The sequence below is a fragment of the Tupaia chinensis genome, unplaced genomic scaffold (assembly GCF_000334495.1).
Source record: "Tupaia chinensis unplaced genomic scaffold, TupChi_1.0 Scaffold000541_1, whole genome shotgun sequence".
Taxonomy (NCBI): domain Eukaryota; kingdom Metazoa; phylum Chordata; class Mammalia; order Scandentia; family Tupaiidae; genus Tupaia; species Tupaia belangeri.
In genome coordinates this window covers 211,746-224,969 of record NW_006160054.1, presented here as the reverse complement: position 1 = coordinate 224,969, position 13,224 = coordinate 211,746, and the positions used below count along the sequence as shown (strand labels likewise).

At 37.3% G+C, this 13,224-nt stretch overlaps 1 pseudogene; it reads right to left on the bottom strand.

The window, feature by feature from the left end:
- The window catches only part of LOC102495086 (protein phosphatase 1D-like), a 61,125-nt pseudogene that overhangs the window by 21,783 nt on the left and 26,118 nt on the right, over nucleotides 1-13,224 (bottom strand).

The following is a 13,224-nucleotide window of genomic DNA, read 5'->3' as shown; positions in this document are numbered from 1 at the left end:
AAGAGAGACAATGAACTTCAGAAGATGCAGGAGAAAACAGTCAACAAGTTCCAGGAGGTGTAGAAGTTCTTGCACGAGTTAGTTGAAAGAGGAATTACGCACGATAAAAAAGAAACAAAACTGTTAGAGGTGAAGGGTATAATACAGAAAATCAAAACCTCCCTTGAAAGTATTAAAAGCAGATTAGGTCATGCCGAAGATTGAATCTCAGATGCAGAAGACAGAACCAAAAACCAAAAAACAAAAACCTCTCCAAAAAAAGAAAAAAATGGAGAAAGTAACCCAATGAAATGAAAATAATATATGAGAAATATTAGATACCATTAAATGCCCAAACATCTGGATAATCGCTATCCTAGAAGAAACTAATAAGGGCATTGATAATCTATTCCATGAAATCCTGGAAGAAAACTTTCCAAACCTAGAGAGGCACTCAAATATCCAGACCCAAGAAATACAAAGGACTGCACCTAGAATAAATCTAAGAAGATCTTCTCCAAGGCACATCATAGCCAGATTGACCAAAACCACAGACAAAGACAAGATTCTAAAATTGGTAAGAATGTCAAGTTACTTACAAAGGGATCCCCTCACATTAACAGCAGACCTCTCATTGGAAACAATGTGAGCAAGGAAAGAATGGGAAAATATATTCAAAGTGTTGAGTGAAAAACAATTTCAACCAAGAATTCTATACCTGACAAGATTATCCTTCACAAGGGAAGAAAAGATAAAACCATTCTCAGGTAAACAAAACCTAAAATAATTTACCAACGCCAGTCCAGCTCTCCAAGAAGTTCTGAAGGGAGTGCTATCCCAGGAAAATTGCAGATAGACAACAGAAATAAGAGTCCAAAAAACAACCAAGAAAATGGCCAACTTAAAGGTAGGGGCAAGTCTGAAATTGAATGTTAACTTTCAGAATTTAAATGGAAAGATTGGACCACAACAGAAGAAAGATTAATTACATGAGACTGAACTGGTGAAACAGAATTTACGACTTTTGACTAAAACATGACTGATTTTCTCCTATGCTTTTTTTTGTCTTCTCTTGAGCTGTTGATAGATTCATCTACCTACTGTTTTAATAGAATAATAAACTTTTTCCTGGCTTTAAGTCTTAAGCAAATTTCTCTAAACATTTTGTGATTTTAATTTATTAAAGTTAAAACTGCTTTTCTTGAAATAAAAAAAATATTAAAAAATCTATTTAATGACCACAGTAAGTTATATGGCCTCAGCTAGGTGCTATTTTATAGTATGTTCATTTTACTCACTGAATTTTATGACTAAAGTCAGACATGTGTTCGCAGATATGTATATATCAGCTGAATTTGCTATTGAAAGTATTTAATTAAGATTTTTTTTATACAGCAATAAAATGTGGGAAAAAGAGACATGGAAAGCAATTGTAGATACCAGAGATCACATAGGAGGAGGATGAGAAATGGCAGAGAGTGAGAAGTAGGGAGTGGGGGGGGGATGTGAAATATATAAGAAGCAAGACATGAAAAATTATTTGTTGATAATATGCATAGTAATATTATTTATTAAGCCAATATATAGTGTATTCTGGATGGGAAATCTTATTTTGTATGCTGTCATGATGTACAGTGAATGAATGTAAAATAAGTAAATTAAAATAAAATAAATAAAAGAATAGAAGCGGTCCATATCATCTTTCTGAAAGGAGTGGATATGATTAATTTATACTTGATGAGAATTTAAATATAGACGAGTAAGTTAAATAATGAACAAGTTTGCAAATTCATTACTAAAATATTTCTGTTTTGCCAACTCTACTATTATACCCTCTGAATTTACTCATTCTTAAACTTTTGGAGAAGAAATTTAGCTTTATTAGAATCTTCATTACAATTATTAAAAACTGCAGAATTAAAACCATCCCAAGGATGAGTTAGATCTCATAATAACACTAAGTTTAGACAGCGATTTCTGTGGCCCACGGTATAATTATTTTTTTGTTCAGAAACCATTAATTATCTTCTCAAAACCCACTTCTATTCTTATTTGTACTATTAAGTCCTCCTTATCCCATTTGCCCCTGCCACTCACCCCACCTCTGCACCATTGATTTATGGTGCAGCTCAGTCTGACCGCTGTCCACCAGCTGCTGACCGGTTGCTGAGCTGTCTCAAGAGAATACAAAATCCTGGGGGCCAAGGCAATCAGCTCAGTCTGTTTATCTCCTACAGAATGTCTCTCTTGGTTGGTTTTCACTGCATAACATTCATCCTTTGTCTTTGGTAGATGTTGATGTTGCATGATAAATGCAATTAACATCACTTTACACCATTAACATAAGTTTCACCCAAGTCAGATTATCAGTTCACATGGATTCCTCCTTGACCCTCAAATAATAGCTGTTGCCTACCTAAAAGATGACCTAAATGAGTATCAGCCATCAGAAAACTTACACTTCATTGAATTTGCTTCAAGATTTTTATTGACAGTTTCCTTAACTATCAGCTGATTTATATTAATTTTACAGTTCTGCAAAGAATATGCCAAATTACTTGTAGGATGTAGTACAGTTTCATCAGCTGCTGAGTGAATGCTGATAAGGAGAGGTAGCTAATGAGCACCTGATTTATATGCAAAAAGCAAGTGCTTCAGACTGACTATTCAATAATCTGTCTTCACTCTTCTGAGAGAAATCAGAATGTATCAGGAGCATAGTCTTGAGACTTTAGCATCAGGACCACGTAAACTTTAGGTAACCAAAAACTGTGGTGCGCTAAAAATTGAGACCATTATGAGTCATACTTCTCTTGAAATTGTAAGTTGAGCAATGATACATATTCAGAATAAACTGAAAATCTTTGTGGTGTTGAGAAGTGTAGACAAAAAAGGAAAGTTAGGTGAGCACAAAACCCAAATGTGCAAACAGAACATTGTTCAAAGCATGCCTGTTTTGAACACTGATTAGCCATTTTTGTTTTTACAATTTCCAGATACATTTCAAGCTATATATACTTCCAACTGGGAAATACTATATTTTGTGTGTGACAGTCAGAGTTGGAAACATTGTCATGATTTAATTATTTGCTCTTGGAGAAGCTAGAGATGAACCAAGTTTTGGAGACCTTTTTTAAAACAAAACTATGCTGAATCCATGCATAAAGAGAATTGAAAATGATGGAAAAGGGATTGGCAGGTGGTTTGTGGTTAAGGGCATTGGACTCCCACATGGCTTACTGCGGTTTGAGTCTTAGACCTGGAGGCTTGCTTTCTCTCTCTCTCTCTATCCCTCTCTGGTCAAATTTAAATAAACAAGTAAATAAATAAAAGTTAAATAATTCTTTTAAAAAAAGAAAATGATGGAAAGTATGTAGTTGTTAACCAGTTCATTTCTAGACTTGCTTTTAAATTACATGGTTACTCTTTGTTAACAAATATATCACATTTCATTTTAAGACTTTTGCCACAGTACTGTTGTATTCTGCAAGTGAATGTAAATTATTGAATAACCTGTCATCAAATTCTTTAACCAATTCATTATCTAAGATTAAGGTACTGAATGTTCACTCTATGGCTGAGTGGGTTTTCTCTAATATAACCTGAGAAATTTTACAGACAACAGAGAAGGTTCTTTTAGCTTTGTAATTACGTCAGTGGGTCAGTACTAAAATTCCTTGCTTCTATTAAATTATTCATACTACTGTCATTCAATTAACAATTCTGCCATCATTTCATTAGATCAGTTTATTTTTATGTCACATGAAGAATTTGTAAAAAGGCATTTATGTAATAAATGAGTGATTAGTTTTTCTTTATGGTCCTTTGTAATATACAGACGCTACAATAAAATGCTAATATTTTATAAAACATAAAAAAGTAAGGCTTTTGATTGATTATCTGCATATGAAAGGACAGTAAATATTCAGACTCATACCTAAGTCTTTTTTTTTTTTTAATAGCCTTTAAAGCTGATGAATACCTAGTATGTGCTTAGCAGAGTATAAGTCCCCATAGGGAAAAACATTTATTGGAGCCTCCAACCCATTTTCATTTTCTTTAATAACTCAAAAGGGGCACCATAGCCACCTGGGTAGATTCTGGATATACCCTAATGTAAAAAGGTGGAGTTGCCAGCATTTTGTTTTGTTTTTCTTCCTTCCTTTCTTTTTTCTTTCTTCCTTTTCTTTCTTTCTTTCTTTTCTTTCTTTCTTTCTTCCTTTTCTTTCTTTCTTTCTTTTCTTTCTTTCTTTCTTTCTTTCTTTCTTTCTTTCTTTCTTTCTTGGATATGTAAAGTATACAAATATTTTTGTATTCCTTTTTTTTTTTTCCTTTATGAGAGAGAGAAAGAAGGAGGAGAAAGACAAAGTCAGGTTTTTTGAATAGGTGTTGCTATGTCACTATCTTTCTGCCCTAGCTTCCCAATTAGCTAGGATTACAGGCATATGGAACCATGCCCAATGTGTTCAGCTTGGCCCAGGAACCAAGTCTGTGTCTCCTATGTAGATTCCAGCCTCTGAAGTGGTAGTGCTACCCGTGGGACACATGTCTGGTCCTACTTATCTTGAAACACACATATATAATGAAGTGATTACTACAGTCAAGCAAATTAACATACCCATCCTCTCATACAGTTATCTTTCTCTGTATGTGTGTGTGGTAAGACTATGTAAAATCAACTGTCTTAACAAGTTACCAGTATACAACACAATACTTTTAACTACAGCCCTCACATTTTAAATTAAATCTCTAGTCATATTGACCCTATATAACTGCACTTTTGAACTTTTTGATTTTCATCTCTCATTTCTTTCATCTCATTCAACCCTCTGATAATCTATGTGATTTTGGTTTATATTTCTCTGATTAGTGATGTTGAACATCTTTTCATATACCTGTTGGTCATTTTTTTTTCCTTTTCTATTTTTTGGGAGAGGTTTTGCTAGAGGGCACATACACTCACCAGAAAGACAAAGAGAGACAGAGAGACAGAAAGCAAGAAATCACCCCCCAGGGGAGATAGCCATGCCACAATCCCTTCTCCATTCTCCTCTCGGGATCCTGGGCACGCACGCACGCACACTCGCCCGGCGTGAGTTTAAGCCACTGAGTCCAGGACTCGAAACGTGGTCGACTACATGGGAGTCCAGCGACATAGCCATTACACTCACTAACTGCTGGTCCCTCTGTTGGTCATTTTTATGTCTTATTTGGAGAAATGTCTATTCAGATCCTTTGCCCATTTCTAAATTGCATTAACATTTTTGCTATTGAGTTGTATGAGTTCCTTATATATTTCAGGTATTGATACCTTATCAAATGTATGATTTGAAAATATTTTCTCCCAATCTGTAGATTGCTTTTTCATTTTGTTGATTGTTTCATGTGCTATGCAGAAGCATTTTAATTTGATTAGTCCCATTTGTTTAGTTTTTCTTTTTCTTTTTTTTAGAAGTTGTCTTGGGGTGCATGTACTGGTTGGAGAGAGACAGAGACAGTGAGAGGCAAAGTGAGAAATCCCCCCCCCCCCAGAAGGGATGGCCAAGCCGCAATCCCTTCTCCTCCATTCTCCTACTGAGATCTTGGGCATGCACACACATTCACTCAGTGTGATTTTCATTTTTTTTTTTTTGAGAGGTTTTTACTGTAGGGCGTGTCTGCTCGCCAGACAGACAGAGAGAGACAGAGAGATAGAAAGCAAGAAATCACCCCCTCAGGGGGGACGGCCAAGCAGCAATCCCTTCTTCATTCTCCTCTCGGGATCTTGGACATGCACGCACACGCACCCGGCATGAGTTTAAGCCACCGGGTCCAGGACTTGAACTGCAGTTGACTGCGTGGGAGTCCAGTGACATAACCATTATGCTAACTGCTGGTCCCCCCAGTGTGATTTTCAGACCACTGGGTTAGGGACTTGAACCACAGTCGGCTATATGAGAGTCCAGTGACGTAACCACTATATCATCTGCTGGCCCCTATTTCTGATTTTGCTGCCTATCCTTTTGGTATGTTATCAAAAAATTCTCTACCAAGGCCAATATCAGTGAATTTCTCTGGTTTCTTCTAAGAATTTTGTAGTTTTAGGCCTTATGTTTAGGTCTTTAATCCATTTTGAGTTGATTTTTGTGTATGGTATAGGTTAAGGATTCAATTTCATTCTCTTACATGTGAAGTAGCTGGGATCTTGACAATCCCTAGAAACTCCCAGTAAATCCCAGGGGTGGAGGTGAGGGGGTGAGGTAGAAAGTAGTATTGTTGCAGAAAACCAGATGCTGAGGAATGGAAAGCAGCATTTGGAGGGATTAAGAGAACTGTTTATTTCACTGGCAGGCGCAGAGGAGTTAACACTCTAAATCTCGGGCCCCGATTGGGGGTTGGACATGGTCTTTTGTAGGGGAATTGAGGAAGGGGAGGTCTCGGGATGGGGAATGGGCTCAGAATGCCCCCTATGCAGCATCACAGGGAGGAGTCAGAGAAGCAGGAAGTCTAATCTATTCAAGGCACTAATCTATTCAAGGTACTAATCTATTCAAGGTTTCAGGTTATCCTGTAGCTCTGGGAGGAGCACTACGTTTGCCAGTGGGCAGAAATTTTAGGCAACTATCAGCCCTGAGTTAATCATGAATTCAGGGTCCTTCCATATCATTATGAAAATTTCTATGTAGATATTAAGAAAAACTTTTTTTATATCCTTGTAGACATTTCTGCACTAGAACTTTCTTATGTATTTTTAATAATTATTTATTTAATTTTTATTCATTCATTCATTTATTTTAATTTCACCAGAGAGAGATACACAGAGAGAGAGACGGAAAGTGAGAAAGCAAGCCACCAGGTCTGGTACTCGAACTGCGGTCAGCCATGTGGGAGTGTCCAGCACCTTAACCACCACACCACCTGCTGGTCCCCTAGAACTTTCTTATTAAATTACCCACTTTAAATTTCCTAAATGTTTAAACCATCAAGACTTTTGCATTAGTTTTCTATTGCTACCTTAACAAATTACCAAAAATGTAGGCATTTAAAACAACATAAATTTATTATCTTACAGTGTTGCTGGTCCAAAGTCAGAGACAGTTCTTACTGAGCAAAAATCAAGGTATTGGTAGCACTGAGTTCCTTTGATAGAGGCTATGGGTGAGAATTCATTTTCTGGCTTTTTCCAGCTTCTTGTGGTTATACTCCTTGGCTTATGGTTCTTTTCTTTATCAAAAAGCCTGCAATGGTAGGTTAGTCCTTTTCTTAGTGTCAGCTCTCCTTTTCTGTACAGCCAGGAAAAGTTCTCCACTTTTTAAAGACTTCAATTATTCTGACCTGCATAATCCAGGATAAGTTTCCCATCTCATGATCTTTGAACTTAATCATATCTTGAAAGTTTCCTTTGCTATAGTCACAAATTCTGGAGATTAGGGCATTGACAATCTTGAGGAGGTAATTGTTCTGCCTGTCAGACTTTAATAGACGTTCATTTGCCAATCTTTTTCCTTTCTCTTCTCTCATTGTCTGACTGATATTATGGACATTGTGTCTTCTTCTCTTCACTTTCTTCTCCAGGAATTTAATTTATTCTCATGCATTTGACAGCTGTTTAAAGGCGATAACTTTTCATTACCAATATACAATAAATTGAGCATTTAAAAATCTTAATTTCAATTAATAAACTCAAGCCAGTAATCTATGACTACATATTTCCATGCATAGGATATGTAAATTAGTTGTTAAATAGGCAAACAGCTTAGTAGGTTGTAAGACCTATGCACTGGGGCTGGCAGGTGGCATGGTGGTTAAGGTGCTGGACCCCCACATGACCAACTGTAATCTGAGTCCCAGACCTGGCAGCTTGCTGTCTCATTTCCTTTCTCTCTCCCTGATCAAATTAAATAACGATGATAATAAAAAATAAATAAATTTTTCTAAAAAAGGAGCTATGCACAAACTATTTTCATTTTTTAAAATAATTATTTAATGTAAACATTATTTTTTTTTAATTTTAACTGAGCTATGGGGCACACCAGAAAGAGACAGAGAAAGAGAGAGAAAGTGAAAATGCAAGCCACCAGGTCCAGGGCTCAAACTGTGGTCAGCCATGTGGGAGTCCAGCACCTTAACCACCATGACACCTGCAGGTCCCCCAAACTATTTTCTTACTTTCTTTTTTAAGAGAGAGATTTTTCCTATAGGGCATATGTGTTTGCCAGAGAGACAGAGGGAGACAGAGAGACAGAAAGCGAGAAATCACCCCCTGGTGGGGATGGCCATGCCACAATCTCTTCTCCACCATTCCCCTCTTGGTATTTTGGGCTCCATACACCACACACACACACACACACACACACACAGCATGAATTTCAAGCCTCTGGATCTGGGATTCAAACTGCAGTCAGCCATGTGGGAGTCTAGTGACATAACTATTATGCCATCTGTTGGTCTCCAAACTATTTTCTTAATAACCAAATAGGTTGACATAAATAAATGGGGCTTTTTAATCTAAAAACTCTTTTTATGAATGATAGAAGGATTATCTGTTAATGTTAATCTGCTTTTCAAGGTTACTACACATTTGACTATCTGACTGGCTATGTAAAAATATGGACTAAAATTTTTAATTTAAAAATTTAAAGTTTGGGGACCAGCAGTTAGTATAATGGCTATGTTGCTGGACTCCCATGTAGTCGACCATGGTTCAAGTCCCAGAACTGGTAGCTTAAACTCCCACCAGGTGCATATGCATGCATGCCTAAGATTCCGAGATGAAAATGGAGGAGAAGGGATTGCGGTTTGGATGTTGGCATCAAAACTTTAAATTAAAAAGTTTTGAATATTCACTTAAAGCCTAAATAATTGTGCATAGTCCTTTCTGTATGCAAAATGAATCACTCAATCTAACCCTTAGAATTGTTCATTTTCTTAGGACCAGCATTGGCATAATGGCTATGTGGCTGGACTCCCATGTAGTCAACTGTGGTTCGAGTCCCAAACCCAGTGGCTCAAACTCACGCTGGGTGCATGTGTGTGCGTGCCCAAGATCCTGAGAGGAGAGTAGAGGAGAAGGGATTGCAGCGTGGCCATCCCCCAGGGGGGTGATTTCTCGCTTTCTGTCTCTCTGTCTCTCTCTGTCTTTCTGGTGAGTGCATGTGCCCTATAGAAAAATAAAAACTCTCAAAAAAAAGAAAAACAAAGAATTGTTTATTTTGTCTTATCTAATTTCTTTTCCACTGTCAGAATATGGTAAACAATTTTGCTTTGTAGCAAATACTTCATTTTCTCCCAAGCCCTGTTAAAATTCTGTTATACCTCTTTAAAATATCTTTCCTAAAACCCAACTCTCAATAATTGCTTCTTGCTTTAAGCTTTCAGTGCTCTTTTTCTCTGTTTCGTTCACTTGTACATAACTGTAGTAAATTGTTATAGCAAAAGTCTTTTAACCTACCTAAAGGAATATCTTTGGACCTTTATACCTTCTGATGTGATATTGGGTAGATGGTTGTCTGCATTAAAATCTTGACTGGGTAATTCAATGTATTTCAACAATGCAACCATTTATTAACAGCTTTATTGAGTCTAGTTTACATGTCATAAATTGTACCCATTGAAAGTGCCTTGTTCAGTAGTTTTTAGCAAATGTAAAGGGTTGTGCGATCCTTGCCATAATCCAGCTTTTAACATTTTGCCCACTCTCCAAAATTCCCTTTACCCTCTTTGTAGTCTTTACTGATTACTACTCCAGCTCCAGGTAATCTCTGATTTTTTTTTTTTAATATATACATTGACCTATACTTTATATAAATGTAAAACTATATAGCATACACTATATAGTCAATGTGCCTGACTTCTTTCACTTAGCATGTTTTAAATTTTTATCTTTATTGTAGAATATACCAGTACCTTGCTCCTTTTTGTTCTTTTCTATCATTCTTTTTTTTTTTTTTTTAAGAGAGATTTTTGCTATGGGTAACTGTGCTTGCCAGAGAGACACAAAGCAAGAATTTACCCCTCTGGGGGGTTGGCCACACTGTAGTCCTTTCTCCTTCATTCTCTTCTTGGGATTTTGGGCACACACACATGTGTGTGTTTTAAGCCACTGAGTTTTTTTTTTTTTTTTTTGGAGAGATTTTTGCTATAGGGAGCATGCGCTCGACAGACAGACAGACAGAGACATAGAGACAGAAAGCGAGAAATCACCCCCCAGGGGGGATGGTCACGCTGCAATCCCTTCTCCTCCATTCTCCTCTCAGGATCTTGGGCACACATGCACACGCGCCCGGCTTGAGTTTTAAGCCACTGGGTCCGAGACGCAAACCGTGGTCGACTATGTGGGAGTCCAGCGACATAGCCATTTCGCTAACTGCTGGTTCCCTTAAGCCACTGAGTATGGAACTCAAACCACAGTTGACTTCATGAGAGTCCAGTGATGTAACCATTAAGCCATCCCCTCCCTGTGGTCCCTCCTTTTTGTTCTAAGTGGTGAATTTATATGAATATTCTGCCCTTTTGTTTAACCAGTCACCAACTGAAGACCATTTGGATTGTTTCCAGGTTTGTTTTTTTTTTAAGAGTTATTTATTTTATTTATTATCATTTTTCAATTTGACCAGAGAGAGACAGAGAGAAGGAAAACGTGAAAAAGCAAGCCGCTGGTTCCAGTACTTGAACCATGGTCAATCAACCATGTGGGAGTCCAGCACCTCAACCTCCCCACCATTTGCCAGCCCCGTTTCCAGTTTTTGATATTATAATAATGCTAGTAGAACATTTGTGTACAAATCTTTGTGTGAATATTTGTTTTCATTTTCTTGGGCAGATGCTTATGCATGAAGATGCGAAGTCCACATGGTGAAATTATGTTTAATATTTTTTAAAAAGAATTTTTAATTTAATTTTATTAATTATTATTTTTGAACTTGTTATAGGGCATGTGAATTCACTAGAGAGAGACAGAGAGAGAGAGAGAGAGAAAGTGAGAAAGTAAGCCATCAGGTCTAAGACTTGAACTGCTATCAGTCATGCTATCAGTTCAGTGCTTTAACCTCTATGCCACCTACTGGTCCCAAGATTATGTTTATTTAAGTTTTAACAAAATTGCCAAACTATATTCCAAAATGGATGTGACATTTATATTTCCATAAGAGCAAATATTATGAAACCTGTATTTTTGTCCTATACTATGTTGGTTTTTGTGATTTCAAAGACCAATAAGCTATAGCCCCTGCTTTTTTTATGAGTTCATAGTCTAATACAAATATATCAAATTTTCATGAACTTCTTTTTTTGGCCCTAAGGTAATAGGAATGCATTTGACTATAACGCACATACTATTTTACTACCAATATTACAAATATTTCAATATTAAAGACATTGAATTATCCTATACTAAGAAGTATAAATATAGTTCTTCCTGACTCAGTGCCACACTTAACAATATTGTACATGATCACTTGCTCTTTGAATTTTTTCCCTTCTGTCATCTTCAGTGGGTTGAATTTTCATTTGTGGCTTGCCTTAGCAAGATTGCAATATAGCTGTGCTAGCTCCAGGAATTACAACTTCAAACTACTACATTCACAGCCAGATGTGAAGTCTTTTTCGCATTTACTTTTTTTCATTAGGGATCACAATTCCTTCCAGAATCATCACAGAACATTTCCCTTGTATCTGTTTGACTGATAACTGGGTTATATGTCCCTTGCCAACCCAATTTCCACCAAACAGGATGACTTACCATGCTTACCTAAAGCAATGACATAGTCAGCCTTCATCACCTGGAGTTGGGTGAGAAATACTAGTCTGTGAAACAAGGGGACCGAGGTTGGACTAGGGTTAGGAAAAATCTCTGAAGATTCAGCTCAAAAGACTCACTGGCACCTTCGACTTTTTTCAAAACTTCCCTTCTCTGCTCCAGTGGAGCTCATCTAAATTCATTCTTACTTGATTCCAAAAATTGCAATCAAGGTGTAGAAGTAGGGAGATGGGGAGAAAATTTTCATTTCGTGTACCGTCATCCAAATCGACTTCATTCTCTATCTGAATTTGCTTGGAGTCACAGACTTTTATTATCTTGAATCTTAGTGTTCTTCTAACAAAATAGCATTGAAAGAATGAGAGTCAGGGTCTTATACACTAAAGCTTGCTGGTTTAAAATATGTTTTTGTGGTTGGCTTGTCTGCCATTGTAAAAGCATCACGATGCTTAAATATTTCAGGGGCTAAGTAGTACAGGTGTCTGATGATCTTCAGAACTGTCATCGAAAAATAGAACTTGAGCCTGGAATATAGTCTCTGGCATAGCCACAGGCAATCACTGCTAAATTAATGTTAATGGACACCAAGTAGCTTTTTTTGGTATGAATTCTTTTTTTGGGGGGGAGAAGTTTTTGCTATAGGGTGGGTGCCCTTGCCAGAAAGACAGAGAGATAGAAAACAAGAAATCACCCCCTCGTGGGGATGGCCACACCGCAATCCCTTCTCCTCCATTCTCCTCTTGGGATCTTGGGACACATGCACATGTGCCGAGTGTGAGTTTAAGCCACCAGGTCCTGGACTCGAGCCATGGTTGACTACATGGGAGTTCAGCGACCTAGCCATTACACGAACTGCTGTTCCCTTGGTGTGAATTCTAAGCACAAGAAGATTTTCACTGTCCCCTCTCTCAAAAAAATGGGTTAACTCTTTGAGATTAGAACCTAGAGTTTTATGACTTAGAGGAAATATTTTAGCCTGCTATGAAAAGGGTAAAGCACAAAATATTGTATGCCAAAGGATGTACATCTGTTGTTTTTCTTATGAACACCTTCATTTTAGTGGTGTGATGACCTTAATTCTTGGTTTCAATGCCGATGAGGGATGTGGAGGCTGAAAGGTGAGTGGAATGGAGCTTGAGGAAGAGAAGGAGGTATTCTGCAAGGTTAGAGGAGAATGGATGGAGATAAAGCAAAGAGGAGGGGCATTTCTTTGACATTCAAATTGAGCCCATTAATATCTCAAGCACTTTATTTGTATTATTTCACACAGTCACTGCTGCAAACCTTTAAAATAAGTACTATTTTCTAAATAGAAAAATAAATATGATTAAGGACATTTTCCAAGTTTGCATAGCTATTGACAGAACTTTGAACTCAAACTCAGGTTTAACTAATTTCACAGACACATTTTTTTTTCTTTTTTTTTTTTTGGGTGGGGGGAGATTTTCACTATAGGGTGCGTGCGCTCGCCAGACAGAGAGAGACATAGAGACAGAAAGCGAGAAATC